The sequence below is a fragment of the Salmo trutta genome, chromosome 1 (assembly GCF_901001165.1).
Source record: "Salmo trutta chromosome 1, fSalTru1.1, whole genome shotgun sequence".
NCBI lineage: Eukaryota > Metazoa > Chordata > Actinopteri > Salmoniformes > Salmonidae > Salmo > Salmo trutta.
The window spans coordinates 64,277,615-64,295,156 of NC_042957.1; the positions used below are offsets into that span (position 1 = coordinate 64,277,615).

General features: G+C 39.1%; 3 non-coding genes across 3 annotated transcripts; all 3 read right to left on the reverse strand.

Moving 5' to 3' along the window:
• Positions 1-14,484: 14,484 nt before the first annotated feature.
• Positions 14,485-14,603, reverse strand: LOC115147388 (5S ribosomal RNA). The gene has a single exon (XR_003866321.1). It is a non-coding gene; the product is annotated as a 5S ribosomal RNA (ribosomal RNA).
• Positions 14,604-15,792: 1,189 nt separating this feature from the next.
• Positions 15,793-15,911, reverse strand: LOC115147702 (5S ribosomal RNA). Its single transcript, XR_003866458.1, has one exon. It is a non-coding gene; the product is annotated as a 5S ribosomal RNA (ribosomal RNA).
• A 1,176-nt stretch (positions 15,912-17,087) lies between these two features.
• LOC115147660 (5S ribosomal RNA) lies at positions 17,088-17,206 on the reverse strand. Its single transcript, XR_003866445.1, has one exon. It is a non-coding gene; the product is annotated as a 5S ribosomal RNA (ribosomal RNA).
• Positions 17,207-17,542: the final 336 nt, after the last annotated feature.

A 17,542-nucleotide genomic window follows, 5' to 3' on the forward strand; every position in this document is an offset into this window, starting at 1 on the left:
GGAAATCAATTAAATCCCTTCAATTTGTTAGAAAATGCATTCATTTGCCCAAGTGAATCATAAGACTTGAACAAAATGCATCAGCGATTCGTTTTTCCATGCAACTTTCAGGAACGGCACAGGACTGCCCAATTGCTGTGCGCATTCGTGCGGAGCGCGCGCATGTCTACACTTTGTGTAGCCGTTAGCGATGAGGCTAATGATAACCTTCTTGTGGTAGAGAAGGAAAGGCTTCCCCCAAAACCTTCTCAATTAAATGTTAACTGCAAAGTAGCCTATGCCAGCCTGGCAGAATTATATCATGATTATTTGCATCAATCCAGTGGCCATTTGTTTTGCAAACTCCGCAATCACATGAGCGCTACAGCAACACCGCTTAACCAAACAAAGGTCTCTTTCTGGCGCACACTTGGGTTTAAAGGGTAACTACACCCCAAAATCGAAATGTCTTCCATTTTTCCCAGACCTCAAAAGTGGTCTCCTGATAGGCTTTAAACAATGTCGTGGACATAGAACATCCAAACGTGTTATATTTCTATTACAAAGGTGTACTTTTGAGGTTGAAAACCTGCAGAAAGAGGGACAAACGGTCAACGGGGAAATGTAAACGGAGAAAAGGGGGACTTTGGGGGAATCAGGCAAAACATTGAAGGGATTTTACTGGGCCCTAATGGACTACACACATTGACAGTCTCCTAGACTAAAAAGAAATGCTGAATGTACTGCCTACATTTTGAGGGAAACGCACTGTCCAATATTTGATTTGATCAGGGCAGGGAAGCGCTAACAAACTGCATTTAGTCCAATAAAAAGACACAATATTATTAGGGCCATAAATAAAAGGCAGTTGCTCCATGCATGACACAAGAGAACCCTCTACTGGAGCAAAAAGCTTACAGCACCTGGTATTCCCAGGCGGTCTCCCATCCAAGTACTAACCAGGCCCGACCCTGCTTAGCTTCCGAGATCGGACGAGATCGGGCGTATTTTTTTTTTTTTTATCTTTTATTATGAAAAATACATAATATTTACAATATTCAATCAATAATAAAAAAGGATGAACAATTCATCCTTTTACAAAATCAAAAAAGAAAATAAAATAAAACTAATTAAAAACACAATCATTCACTAAAACCAATTAATAATTAAAAACAAGTTTTTCATTTAAATCAATTTCAATAAAAGTACTCCCCCACACAAACAGCTTTTCAAAATTGCATCCACTATATTTATATACTACTTCTATATCTTTCTCTAAAATACTTCTAAATAAAACCTCCACATTCACAATTTTACCTTCATAATGTCCTAGATTTCTTCTTTGTCTTACAGCGTATCTAGCATGACTAAGAACAAAATTCATTAAATTAATATTAAAAACTTTACTTTTTCCATTTAAACCAAAGAGAAACAACCTCCTCCACTCAACCCCATTAACAATATCTTCTCCCCAATGTTGTACTAAAATCCTCTTTAAAAACTTATGAAACTCTTCCAATCTACTGCATTCAACAAAAAAGTGCATAAAATTTTCCACCCCCGTACCACAAATATCACATTCTCTTTTGATATTTCTATTTATTTGATGTAAAACCATATTCGTAAAAATCCTATTATGTTTCAATTTAAAATCATTGTCTTCACATTCTATAGCATTATATTTTACATTAACATTCTTCCATATTGATTTCACATCTATATTTGTAAACACCCTAGACCACACTTTTTCTGAAGCAGGAGCTTTTGTCTCTTTTAAAATACATTTTCTATAAACCATTTTAACTTTTAAACTTGATAAAACATGTTTCTCCCCATTACTTTCATAGTATAAAACCGGTAAACCCTTAGCTCTCTCAACCACCTCTGTATTTATTAAAAGTACCCATTCCTCAGGAATACACCCTAAAATTCTCTTATACATATTTTCTACAGTAGTTTTGCTGATGTCATCATCCACTTCACAAACATTGTCATAGATTGCTTGTACAGGAAGAAACCCTGGAATGACCTCATATAAAATGTCCCCAATCTGTCTCATCCCAGCCCTCATAAAATATTTACAAAACACCATCTTATTATTATACTGTATCTTGGGATTTAAAAAAATTGGCTGATTTAAAATATTGTCTAAAATGGTACACTCATAATAAATATTTGGTAAAAACTCCCCCCAAGCCTCAAACACTTCTCTATAAAACAATGGTATATTACCTAACATTTCCTTTTTCATGCACATCAATAAACCATTGTCCCCCATCCTCCCAACCTCCTGCAAATACTCCTTAAAAAATCTTTTCCATCCGTAATCTAATTCACCATATAAATATTTCCGTACCATTTTGACTCTAATTGCTTTTTTCCTAACATTTAAATCTACCAACTTCAAACCCCCCTCCTCATAACCTGCAATCAGAGTTTTAAAAGAAATTTTTGCTCCTTTCCCATCCCATAAAAAATCAACTAAAATCGTATTCATTTCAGATAAAACCCATTCTGGTACGTCTAAAACATTCATGACATGAATAAAAATTGACATCAGCAATGAATTTACAACAATTACTTTCCCTTTTAATTTCAATGCCCTCCCCCTCCACATATTTACCACCTTCCTAACTTTGTTTATAACTCCACTCCATGTCAGATCTCTCGCTTCCTGTTCCTTCACCCCTAAAAACACACCTAACACCTTAAAATAATCATTTACCATTTTAAAAGGAAAAGTCCCCTCATTAATCTTCCCAACATACATTATTACTGACTTCTCCATATTCACTTTTGCTCCTGAGGCTTGCTCATATACTTTAAAACACTCCATCACCCTTTTAACACTTCCCTCATCTCTAACTGTTATTGTGGTATCGTCTGCATATTGGTGAATCAAACTTGAACCCTTCTGTGGAGTCTGTACACAATTGATAAAATTATCCTTCTTAAGAAAAGCCGCTAAAGGTTCAGCTGATAAAACATAAAGTAAAGCAGATAAAGGACATCCCTGTCTCACAGATCTCTCCAGGGTAAAAGAATCAGTTAAAACCCCATTACATTTCACCCTACTTTTTGCATTTCTATATAATAATTTAATCCACCTTATTATTTTATTACCAAAACCAAATCTTTCCAAGGCCCTAAACATAAAATCATGTTCTACCCTATCAAAAGCCTTATTTAAATCTATGCTTAAAACAATACCCCCTATCTTATCCCATTCATTTTGTGTATCACGTCTCTAATTGTATTAATTGTGTCAGCTATATCTCTCCCAGGAACACTATAATTCTGTGTTGGTGCAATAATATCATGTAAAACTCTCTTCATCCTATTCGCTAAGATTTTGGCTAAAATCTTGTAATCCACATTTAATAAACTAATAGGCCTATAATTCTCCAATTTCACCTTACTCCCCTTATTTTTATATAAAATCGATATCAGCCCTGTCACCATGGAGTCTGAAACATTATTATTATCTTCCATATATTGATATACTTCCAATAAAATCGGTGCTAAAAGACTTTCATACATTTTATAAAACTCTGCAATTAGTCCATCTACTCCAGGACTTTTATTTATTTGTAAACCCTTAATTGCATCTTTCACTTCATCCACTGTTATCTTCCTATCACACATTTGCTTATCCTCAACACCAATTTGCACATCCACACTATTTAAAATCTCTTTTACACACCCCTCATCCACCTCCCCTTTCTTAAATAAATCCTTATAAAAATTCTGTACAGTTTCTAATATCTCAACATAATCATTTACCACTTCACCCTTTACATTCTCAATCTCATTAATATATGATTTCATCTGTTTAGTTTTCTCTAAACCAAGAAAAAATGATGTACATTTCTCCCCTTCTAAAACATATTTTGCCCTACTTCTAATAATTGCACCCTTACACTTATCTATTTCACATTTGCTCAATTGTGCTTTTAAATCTAAAAACCTTTCAATATTATAGTTAGGATCAATATCACATTTCCTCATTTCTTCATTCAGTTTTGTTCTTAAAAAATGTTCTTCTCTTGTCATCCTACTCCTCTTCTTCCTTGCATATCTAATACTAAAAACTTTTATTTTTTCCTTAACATTTTCCCACCACTGACACTTATCATTCCCTTTTTGCTTATCCTCCATTTCATGTTCTATCAAAGATTTAAGTTGTTTCCCGTATTCCTCATCACCTAAATACCCTGCATTCATACACCATATTCCCCCCCCTTTCCTTTCCTTATCTAACCCCACCGAAAATGTTAACCCAGCATGATCACTAAAAGTTGTAAAAATATATTTAATATCTTTCATAAAATTCCTTAACCCTTCATTTACTAAACCAGATCTATCCGTGTCTGTTTCAATTCCCCTAATACCACCTGCCTTCTCGAAAATTCTCGTTATCGGGATTGTCATCTCTCCATATGTCAATAAGTTTTTTCTCAAACATCATCTTCTTTAAAACACCCCTTGATACATCATTTCTAAAAGCTGCTCCCCTTGTCATATCCAATCTGTCCAATTTCACATTAAAATCCCCCAACCACAATACAATTTCCCACACTCCATCGTCCCACTTCAATAAATAAAACCTTGCGCTCTATTTCGTTATTTGGCGCATAAACATTTATAATTCTAAACTTCATATCCATATACTCAAAATCTAAAACTAAAATCCCTCCCATTATTATCATTATATATCTTCTTCACATTTTCTACTACATCCTTCCTTAATAAAATTGCAACCCCACATGAATTCCCCCTGCCATTGTTACATAAATAAACTCCCTCCATAGTTTTTGTACTCTCTAAAACACACATATTATCCCAGTGCGTCTCTGAATACATAAAATTTCAGAATTCTTCATTTGTACTATTCTATTAAATTTTCCTATTGTTCTCACACCATTTGCATTTATCGACATTATTTTGACCATACTAATAAATAATAAAATTATAAAATATAATTTCATTATGCTCTACCTTTTATCCAGTTTCTTTCCTCTTCCACCCTTTCTCTCCCCCCCTCCCGCTGCTTTCCTCTTCCTGTATCCTCCTGTCGTTCTTTCAAACTTTTCCCCATCATCCGTGTCCGATATCTCCTCCAAGTCCATCTCATCCAGCCAACTTGTCTTCTTTACACCCTCGTCCGTCCTGCTCCCCGCGCTCATCGCCGCCTCCAATACAGTCGCCGTGCTCCCCGTGTTCATCGCCGTTTCTGGAATATTCGTTGTGCTCCCCGTGTTCATCGCCGTTTCTGGTATGTTCGTTGTGCTCCCCGTGTTCATACCCGTCTCTGTTATTGTCATTAAACTTAAACCCCTCTCCATTTCTTCACCCCCCGAGGTACTTGTTTGTGCTGTGCTTTCCCCCAAAACCTGTGAGTCCCCCGTGCTTCCCCCCAGTCCACTCCCCCCCTCCTCCTGAAAACTCCATCTTCTTATTTCCGAATCCATGCTGCTCCCTGTTTCGTCCGTCTTCTGCTCCATCTTCTCCATCTCTCCACCTTCCTCCACATTCTCTTTCCCATCCTCTTCTTCTCCTCGCGGTGCTTCATCAGCTTCCATAAAGAGGTCCTGGCTCTCCTCCTCATTTGCAACCTCTCCACAGTTGCACTCGTCAGTTCTCTTCCGACATCCTGCGCAAACTGCCCTATCTCTTTCTCCGATACATTCTCTAGCGTAATGGCCTTGATTACCGCACTTAAAGCACTTGAATTCAGGGCAGTCTTTGACTATGTGCCCTGGTTGAATACACAACCGACAAACTCTGACCTGTTTGTCATGAATAACCCTGAAGTATTCAATTCCCTCCAGCGTCTCAATTTTTGTGGAATATGGCAATGATTGGACTTTTTCCGTAAATTTAACTTTACAAAAACGTGTCCCGTCAACCACCTCCGTTCCAGGCCAAACTCTCCTCCTTATCTCCGAAACGGCCGTTACTCCCCAGCTACTCAGCTTGTCCAGTATAACTTTATCTTCTATATATACCGGGAGATTCATAAAAGACACCACCAATTCATTGACATTCACATCTCTCGCCAGAATCCTGGTGTCCTTTATCCTTAAACCGTCCATTAGACGTTCTTTACCTTTTCCGTTTCTCATCGTAATTTCATACTTCTTGTCTCCTTTCATTCGGCATCCCACCACCTCTCCACACGTCTCCTTAATTGCTCTCAGTAATTCCATCGTCGTCACCTTTTCTTCTCCCACCAACTCAATTGCCACCGTGTATTCTTTTCCATATTTCATTCCTCCTTTATTTTCATTATCTTTCCATTGCGCATTTTCGTTGTCCTTGTCCATTCCGTTTGTCGTTGCCATGTTGTCCGTCATTGTAAATCAAAAAATGAAACCGAAAAAAACCTCCCCCAAGCAGCAAAACTGCAGGGGGGGAAAACTAACCAAACTTAAAACTATTCAAATGAAAAAAACAAAAAATTATATGTCAAAATCCAAAAAAATAAACAAAAATAGCTCTCGAGCAAACACTCTCAAGCAAACACTCGCTCACAGCTCAATTACTCGCACCTGTCGTCACTTCTCCAATCAGGAATAGCGCCCCCAGGCTGGTATGGCCGTAAGCGAAGGGACAATTCTTGGTACACTATATAAAGTCAATGTGTCGCTCACTCATAAGAGACAGCGAAATGTCCACTTTGTGACACACTCTGAAAAAGCTCAAACCTTGCTTACATTTCCACGCCCTATATTTGACTCTTGTGGGGGGGGGGGGGGGGGGGGAGAGGGCATATCCTATGTTGACACTTATGACAACTTCATACACTAGGGCCCTAGAAAATACGGCTCGCCATAACGGAATCCAGACATTAAACCGAAATTCAACAATATTCCAAAATGTATTGAACTAAGGAGGAAATCAATTAAATCCCTTCAATTTGTTAGAAAATGCATTCATTTGCCCAAGTGAATCATAAGACTTGAACAAAATGCATCAGCGATTCGTTTTTCCATGCAACTTTCAGGAACGGCACAGGACTGCCCAATTGCTGTGCGCATTCGTGCGGAGCGCGCGCATGTCTACACTTTGTGTAGCCGTTAGCGATGAGGCTAATGATAACCTTCTTGTGGTAGAGAAGGAAAGGCTTCCCCCAAAACCTTCTCAATTAAATGTAAACTGCAAAGTAGCCTATGCCAGCCTGGCAGAATTATATCATGATTATTTGCATCAATCCAGTGGCCATTTGTTTTGCAAACTCCACAATCACATGAGCGCTACAGCAACACCGCTTAACCAAACAAAGGTCTCTTTCTGGCGCACACTTGGGTTTAAAGGGTAACTACACCCCAAAATCGAAATGTCTTCCATTTTTCCCAGACCTCAAAAGTGGTCTCCTGATAGGCTTTAAACAATGTCGTGGACATAGAACATCCAAACGTGTTATATTTCTATTACAAAGGTGTACTTTTGAGGTTGAAAACCTGCAGAAACAGGGACAAACGGTCAACGGGGAAATGTAAACGGAGAAAAGGGGGACTTTGGGGGAATCAGGCAAAACATTGAAGGGATTTTACTGGGCCCTAATGGACTACACACATTGACAGTCTCCTAGACTAAAAAGAAATGCTGAATGTACTGCCTACATTTTGAGGGAAACACACTGTCCAATATTTGATTTGATTTGATCAGGGCAGGGAAGCGCTAACAAACTGCATTTAGTCCAATAAAAAGACACAATATTATTAGGGCCATAAATAAAAGGCAGTTGCTCCATGCATGACACAAGAGAACCCTCTACTGGAGCAAAAAGCTTACAGCACCTGGTATTCCTAGGCGGTCTCCCATCCAAGTACTAACCAGGCCCGACCCTGCTTAGCTTCCGAGATAGGACGAGATCGGGCGTATTTTTTTTTTTTATATTTTATTATGAGAAACAGACAATTTTACATCGTTTCAATCATAATTAAAGGGTGAACAATTCACCCTTTACAAAATCAGAAAGAAAATACAATCAATTAACAATTAAATCCAATTAATAATTGAACACAAGTTTTCCATTTGATGAAAGTCGAATAAATGTACTCCCCCACACAAATTGTTTTTCAAAGTTGCATCCACCATATCTATGTATTATCTCTATATTTTTCTCCAACATACTCTTAAAAAGTACCTCCACACTCACACATTTTCCTTCATAATGACCCAAGTTCCTTCTTAATCTTACAGCATATCGAGCATGACTTAAAACATAATTAACCAAATTAAAGTTCAAAACTTTACTTTTCCCATTTATACCAAAAAGAAAAAATCTCCTCCATTCCACCTCATTAAAAATCTCCTCCCCCCAATGTTTTACTAAAAGCTCCTTTAAAAATTCATGAAACCCTCTTAATCTACTACATTCAATGAAAAAGTGCATAAAGTTTTCCACCCCTATATGACAAATGTCACATTCTCTCTTAATATTTCTGTTGATTTGATGTAGAACCACATTAGTAAAAATCCTATTATGTTTTATTTTAAAATCATTATCTTCACATTCTATGCAATTCCATTTTACATTAACATTCTTCCATATTGATTTCACATCCAAATCTACAAAAACCTCCGACCACACTTTCTCTGAAGCAGGAACTTTTATCTCTTTTAAAATACATTTACTATAGACTGTTTTAACTTTCAAGCCTGACAATTCATGTTTCACTCCATTATTTTCATAAAATATATCCGGTAAACCCCTGGCTCTCTTAACCACCTCTGTATTTATTAAAACCACCCACTCCTCCGGAATACACCCCAAAATTCTCTTATACATATTTTCTACTGTAGTTTTGCTTATTTCATCATCTACCTCAATAACATTGTCATAAATAGCGTGTACCGGTAGAAACCCCGGAATGACCTCATATAGAATATCACCAATCTGTCTCATCCCAGCTCTCATAAAATATTTACAATACAACATTGCATTATTATACTTGATCTTTGGATTCAAAAAGATTGGCTGGTTTAAAATATTTTCCAAAATGTTACATTCATAGGAAATGTGTGGTAAAAACTGTCCCCAAGCCTCAAAAACTTCCTTATAAAACAAAGGTATTTTTCCCAACATTTCTTGTTTTACACACATTAATAAACCATTATCCCCGATCCTCCCAACCTCCTGCAAATACTCTGTAAAAAACTTTTTCCACCCGTAATCTAATTCTCCATATAAATACTTCCGAACCATTTTCACTCTTATCGCTATTTTCCTCACCTTTAGATCCACTAACTTCAAACCCCCCTCCTCATAACCTGCAATCAATGTTTTAAAAGCGATTTTCACCCCCTTCCCATCCCATAAAAATTCTACTAAAATCTTATTCATTTCAGTTAAAACCCATTCTGGCACATCTAAGACATTCATGACGTGTACAAAAATTGACATCAGTAAAGAATTTATAACAATAACCTTCCCCTTTAATTTTAAAAACCTCCCCTTCCACATATTTACAACCTTCCTGACTTTATTTATCACCCCACTCCATGTCAAATCCCTAGCTTCCTTTCCTTTTAAGCCTATAAAAACTCCTAACACCTTAAAATAATCTTTGACCTCTTTAAAAGGAAAATTCCCTTCATTTACTTTCCCAATATACATTACAACAGACTTTTCCATATTAACTTTTGCTCCTGATGCTCTTCCATATACTTTAAAACCTTCTATTACCCTTTTTACACTATCCTCATCTCTAACTGTTATAGTTGTGTCATCTGCATATTGGTGAATCAAACTTGAACCCTTCTGTGGAGTCTGTACACAATTGATAAAATTATCCTTCTTAAGAAAAGCCGCTAAAGGTTCAGCTGATAAAACATAAAGTAAAGCAGATAAAGGACATCCCTGTCTCACAGATCTCTCCAGGGTAAAAGAATCAGTTAAAACCCCATTACATTTCACCCTACTTTTTGCATTTCTATATAATAATTTAATCCACCTTATTATTTTATTACCAAAACCAAATCTTTCCAAGGCCCTAAACATAAAATCATGTTCTACCCTATCAAAAGCCTTATTTAAATCTATGCTTAAAACAATACCCCCTATCTTATCCCCATTCATTTTGTGTATCACGTCTCTAATTGTATTAATTGTGTCAGCTATATCTCTCCCAGGAACACTATAATTCTGTGTTGGTGCAATAATATCATGTAAAACTCTCTTCATCCTATTCGCTAAGATTTTGGCTAAAATCTTGTAATCCACATTTAATAAACTAATAGGCCTATAATTCTCCAATTTCACCTTACTCCCTTTGTTTTTATATAAAATAGTTATCATTCCTGTCACCATTGATTCTGATACACAATCCTTCTCCTCCATATAGTGATAAACCTCCAATAAAATAGGTGCTAAAAGACTTTCATAAATTTTATAAAACTCTGCAATGATACCATCTACTCCAGGGCTCTTATTCACCTGTAAACCCTTTATCGCATCCGTAACTTCATTTACTGTAATCTTCCCATCACACATCAACTTATCCTCTATATTAATTTTCACCTCTACACTACCTAAAATCTCCTGTACACACCCCTCATCCACCTCCCCTTTCTTAAATAAGTCCTTATAAAAATTCTGCACTGTCTCTAAAATCTCTACATAATCATCTACTACTTCACCCTTTACATTTTCAATCTGTCTAAGATATGTTCTTCTTTGAAAACTCTTCTCTAATCCAAGAAAAAAAGAAGTGCATTTCTCCCCCTCCAGAAAATACTTTGCTCTGCTTCTTATAATAGCCCCCTTACACTTATCCATGTCATATTTACTCAATTTTGCTTTCAACTCTAAAAACTTTTCTATATTATAATTAGGTTCACTGTCACACTTGCCCATTTCTTCATCCAATTTAGCTCTCAACTCATTTTCTTTTCTTTTCATCCTGCCTCTCTTTTTCCTTGCATATCTTATACTAAACACTTTTATTTTTTCCTTAACCTTGTCCCACCATAAACACTTATCCTTTCCTTTTTGCTTATCCTCCATTTCACATGTTATTAACGATTTAAGTTGTTTACAATAATCCTCATCCCCCAAATAACTCGCATTCATACACCACGTACCACCTCCTATTCTTTCCTTGTCTAAACCCACCGAGAAACTTAAACATGCATGGTCACTAAAAGTTGTAAAAACATACTTAACATCTTTCATAAAATCCCTACAACTTTCTTTAACTAAAATCAAATCTATTCTAGTTTGTTTTAATTCCCCTAATACCACCTGCCTTCTCGAAAATTCTCGTTTATCGGGATTGTCATCTCTCCATATGTCAATAAGTTTTTTCTCAAACATCATCTTCTTTAAAACACCCCTTGATACATCATTTCTAAAAGCTGCTCCCCTTGTCATATCCAATCTGTCCAATTTCACATTAAAATCCCCCACCACAATACAATTTCCCACACTCCATCGTCCCACTTCAATAAATAAAACCTTGCGCTCTATTTCGTTATTTGGCGCATAAACATTTATAATTCTAAACTTCATATCCATATACTCAAAATCTAAAACTAAAATCCTCCCATTATTATCATCATGTACATGTACCACTTTGTCCACCACATCCTTTCTCACTAAAATAGCAACCCCACTAGAATTCCCTCTACCATTATTAACAAAAATAAAATCCCTCCATATTTGTTTTACTTTCAATACACAATCATTGTCCCAATGCGTCTCTTGTAGACATAAGATATCCACATTTTCCATTTGCACTATATTTTGAAATTTATCCATTGTCCTTAACCCATTTACATTCAAGGACACAAAATTTACCATTTCAAAAAATAATAAAATGAAAAAGTATACCTTCATTGTCCTCTACCTTTTGTCCTGTTTCTTTCCTCCTCCATCCTTCTTCTCTCCCCCCGTCGCTTTCCTCTTCCTGTATATTTCCCTTAGTCTTTCTACCTTTTCCCCATCGTCCGTATCAGATATCTCCTCCAAGTCCATATCGTCCAACCAACTCAACTTATTTCCTCCCACATCCGTTGTGCTCCCCGTATCTCTCTCCGTCTCTGGTACTGTCGTCAAAATCAAACTTCCCTCCATATCTTCACCCCCCGAGGTACTCGCAAGGGCTGAGCTTTCCCCCAAAATCTGTGCGTCCCCAGTGCCTCCACCCAGCTCGATCTCTCCCTCCTCCTGGAAACTCCCTCTTCTCATCTCTGAACCCATGCTGCTCCCTGTTTCGTCCGTCTTCTGCTCCATCTTCTCCATCTCTCCACCTTCCTCCACATTCTCTTTCCCATCCTCTTCTTCTCCTCGCGGTGCTTCATCAGCTTCCATAAAGAGGTCCTGGCTCTCCTCCTCATTTGCAACCTCTCCACAGTTGCACTCGTCAGTTCTCTTCCGACATCCTGCGCAAACTGCCCTATCTCTCGCTCCAGCACATTCCCTCGCATAGTGTCCCTGGTTTCCGCACTTAAAACATCTAAAGTCAGGGCAGTCCTTTAAAATATGTCCAGGTTGAATACACAAGCGGCACACCCTAACCTGCTTGTCATGTATCACCCTGAAATATTCACCACCCTCCAGTGTCTCAAACTTAGTGGAATACGGCAAAGACTGCACGGTGTCGGTGAACTTTACCTTACAGTATCTCGTCCCATCTACGATTTCCGTCCCCGGCCAAACTCTCCTTCTGATTTCAGACACGGCCGCTACACCCCAGCTCCGCAATTTGTCTAGTATAGCGCCGTCCTCGATATAGACTGGCAAATTCATGAACGAGACTATGAGTTCGTTTGCCATCACGTCTCTTGCCATTACCTTCGTATTCTTGATCTTGAACCCATCCATTAAACGCTCTTTTCCTTTTGCATCCCGCATCGTGACTTCATATTTCCTTTCTCCTTTAATTCTGCACCCCACCAACTCTCCGCACACATCTTTAATTGATCTTAGTAATTCCATCGTCGTTATCTTGTCTTCTCCCATCAATTCCACCGCCACCGTTCGTTCCTTGCCGTATTTTAAGCCACCTTCAGCTCCAAATTTTGTACTTTGCGCATTGCCTTTGTCTTTATCCGTTCCATTATTCGTTGCCATGTTGTCCGTCATTAAGAAATCAGAAAAGTCTCAAAAACTCACCCCCAAGCAGCAGAACTGCAAGGGGGGGAAAAAACTCACTAAACTTAAACTTATTTGAATTCAAAATCAGATATTGTCCGTCAATAAACTAATAATATCAAACAAATATCTCTCGAGCAAACACTCACTTACAGCGTAATTACCTGCACCTGTTTTACTCACCGGAAGGGCGTATTCAGGCTGGTATGGCCGTAAGCGAAGGGACAATTCTTGGTACACTATATAAAGTCAATGTGTCGCTCACTCATAAGAGACAGCGAAATGTCCACTTTGTGACACACTCTGAAAAAGCTCAAACCTTGCTTACATTTCCACGCCCTATATTTGACTCTTGTGGGGGGGGGGAGGGGGGGGGGAGAGGGCATATCCTATGTTGACACTTATGACAACTTCATACACTAGGGCCCTAGAAAATACGGCTCGCCATAACGGAATCCAGACATTAAACCGAAATTCAACAATATTCCAAAATGTATTGAACTAAGGAGGAAATCAATTAAATCCCTTCAATTTGTTAGAAAATGCATTCATTTGCCCAAGTGAATCATAAGACTTGAACAAAATGCATCAGCGATTCGTTTTTCCATGCAACTTTCAGGAACGGCACAGGACTGCCCAATTGCTGTGCGCATTCGTGCGGAGCGCGCGCATGTCTACACTTTGTGTAGCCGTTAGCGATGAGGCTAATGATAACCTTCTTGTGGTAGAGAAGGAAAGGCTTCCCCCAAAACCTTCTCAATTAAATGTAAACTGCAAAGTAGCCTATGCCAGCCTGGCAGAATTATATCATGATTATTTGCATCAATCCAGTGGCCATTTGTTTTGCAAACTCCACAATCACATGAGCGCTACAGCAACACCGCTTAACCAAACAAAGGTCTCTTTCTGGCGCACACTTGGGTTTAAAGGGTAACTACACCCCAAAATCGAAATGTCTTCCATTTTTCCCAGACCTCAAAAGTGGTCTCCTGATAGGCTTTAAACAATGTCGTGGACATAGAACATCCAAACGTGTTATATTTCTATTACAAAGGTGTACTTTTGAGGTTGAAAACCTGCAGAAACAGGGACAAACGGTCAACGGGGAAATGTAAACGGAGAAAAGGGGGACTTTGGGGGAATCAGGCAAAACATTGAAGGGATTTTACTGGGCCCTAATGGACTACACACATTGACAGTCTCCTAGACTAAAAAGAAATGCTGAATGTACTGCCTAAATTTTGAGGGAAATGCACTGTCCAATATTTGATTTGATTTGATCAGGGCAGGGAAGCGCTAACAAACTGCATTTAGTCCAATAAAAAGACACAATATTATTAGGGCCATAAATAAAAGGCAGTTGCTCCATGCATGACACAAGAGAACCCTCTACTGGAGCAAAAAGCTTACAGCACCTGGTATTCCCAGGCGGTCTCCCATCCAAGTACTAACCAGGCCCGACCCTGCTTAGCTTCCGAGATCGGACGAGATCGGGCGTATTCAGGCTGGTATGGCCGTAAGCGAAGGGACAATTCTTGGTACACTATATAAAGTCAATGTGTCGCTCACTCATAAGAGACAGCGAAATGTCCACTTTGTGACACACTCTGAAAAAGCTCAAACCTTGCTTACATTTCCACGCCCTATATTTGACTCTTGTGGGGGGGGGGGGGGGGGGGGGGGGGAGAGGGCATATCCTATGTTGACACTTATGACAACTTCATACACTAGGGCCCTAGAAAATACGGCTCGCCCACACGGAATCCAGACATTAAACCGAAATTCAACAATATTCCAAAATGTATTGAACTAAGGAGGAAATCAATTAAATCCCTTCAATTTGTTAGAAAATGCATTCATTTGCCCAAGTGAATCATAAGACTTGAACAAAATGCATCAGCGATTCGTTTTTCCATGCAACTTTCAGGAACGGCACAGGACTGCCCAATTGCTGTGCGCATTCGTGCGGAGCGCGCGCATGTCTACACTTTGTGTAGCCGTTAGCGATGAGGCTAATGATAACCTTCTTGTGGTAGAGAAGGAAAGGCTTCCCCCAAAACCTTCTCAATTAAATGTAAACTGCAAAGTAGCCTATGCCAGCCTGGCAGAATTATATCATGATTATTTGCATCAATCCAGTGGCCATTTGTTTTGCAAACTCCACAATCACATGAGCGCTACAGCAACACCGCTTAACCAAACAAAGGTCTCTTTCTGGCGCACACTTGGGTTTAAAGGGTAACTACACCCCAAAATCGAAATGTCTTCCATTTTTCCCAGACCTCAAAAGTGGTCTCCTGATAGGCTTTAAACAATGTCGTGGACATAGAACATCCAAACGTGTTATATTTCTATTACAAAGGTGTACTTTTGAGGTTGAAAACCTGCAGAAACAGGGACAAACGGTCAACGGGGAAATGTAAACGGAGAAAAGGGGGACTTTGGGGGAATCAGGCAAAACATTGAAGGGATTTTACTGGGCCCTAATGGACTACACACATTGACAGTCTCCTAGACTAAAAATAAATGCTGAATGTACTGCCTACATTTTGAGGGAAACGCACTGTCCAATATTTGATTTGATTTGATCAGGGCAGGGAAGCGCTAACAAACTGCATTTAGTCCAATAAAAAGACACAATATTATTAGGGCCATAAATAAAAGGCAGTTGCTCCATGCATGACACAAGAGAACCCTCTACTGGAGCAAAAAGCTTACAGCACCTGGTATTCCCAGGCGGTCTCCCATCCAAGTACTAACCAGGCCCGACCCTGCTTAGCTCCCGAGATCGGACGAGATCGGGCGTATTCAGGCTAGTATGGCCGTAAGCGAAGGGACAATTCTTGGTACACTATATAAAGTCAATGTGTCGCTCACTCATAAGAGACAGCGAAATGTCCACTTTGTGACACACTCTGAAAAAGCTCAAACCTTGCTTACATTTCCACGCCCTATATTTGACTCTTGTGGGGGGGGGGGGAGAGGGCATATCCTATGTTGACACTTATGACAACTTCATACACTAGGGCCCTAGAAAATACGGCTCGCCATAACGGAATCCAGACATTAAACCGAAATTCAACAATATTCTAAAATGTATTGAACTAAGGAGGAAATCAATTAAATCCCTTCAACTTGTTAGAAAATGCATTCATTTGCCCAAGTGAATCATAAGACTTGAACAAAATGCATCAGCGATTCGTTTTTCCATGCAACTTTCAGGAACGGCACAGGACTGCCCAATTGCTGTGCGCATTCGTGCGGAGCGCGCGCATGTCTACACTTTGTGTAGCCGTTAGCGATGAGGCTAATGATAACCTTCTTGTGGTAGAGAAGGAAAGGCTTCCCCCAAAACCTTCTCAATTAAATGTAAACTGCAAAGTAGCCTATGCCAGCCTGGCAGAATTATATCATGATTATTTGCATCAATCCAGTGGCCATTTGTTTTGCAAACTCCACAATCACATGAGCGCTACAGCAACACCGCTTAACCAAACAAAGGTCTCTTTCTGGCGCACACTTGGGTTTAAAGGGTAACTACACCCCAAAATCGAAATGTCTTCCATTTTTCCCAGACCTCAAAAGTGGTCTCCTGATAGGCTTTAAACAATGTCGTGGACATAGAACATCCAAACGTGTTATATTTCTATTACAAAGGTGTACTTTTGAGGTTGAAAACCTGCAGAAACAGGGACAAACGGTCAACGGGGAAATGTAAACGGAGAAAAGGGGGACTTTGGGGGAATCAGGCAAAACATTGAAGGGATTTTACTGGGCCCTAATGGACTACACACATTGACAGTCTCCTAGACTAAAAAGAAATGCTGAATGTACTGCCTACATTTTGAGGGAAACGCACTGTCCAATATTTGATTTGATTTGATCAGGGCAGGGAAGCGCTAACAAACTGCATTTAGTCCAATAAAAAGACACAATATTATTAGGGCCATAAATAAAAGGCAGTTGCTCCATGCATGACACAAGAGAACCCTCTACTGGAGCAAAAAGCTTACAGCACCTGGTATTCCCAGGCGGTCTCCCATCCAAGTACTAACCAGGCCCGACCCTGCTTAGCTTCCGAGATCGGACGAGATCGGGCGTATTCAGGCTGGTATGGCCGTAAGCGAAGGGACAATTCTTGGTACACTATATAAAGTCAATGTGTCGCTCACTCATAAGAGACAGCGAAATGTCCACTTTGTGACACACTCTGAAAAAGCTCAAACCTTGCTTACATTTCCACGCCCTATATTTGACTCTTGTGGGGGGGGGGGGAGAGGGCATATCCTATGTTGACACTTATGACAACTTCATACACTAGGGCCCTAGAAAATACGGCTCGCCATAACGGAATCCAGACATTAAACCGAAATTCAACAATATTCCAAAATGTATTGAACTAAGGAGGAAATCAATTAAATCCCTTCAATTTGTTAGAAAATGCATTCATTTGCCCAAGTG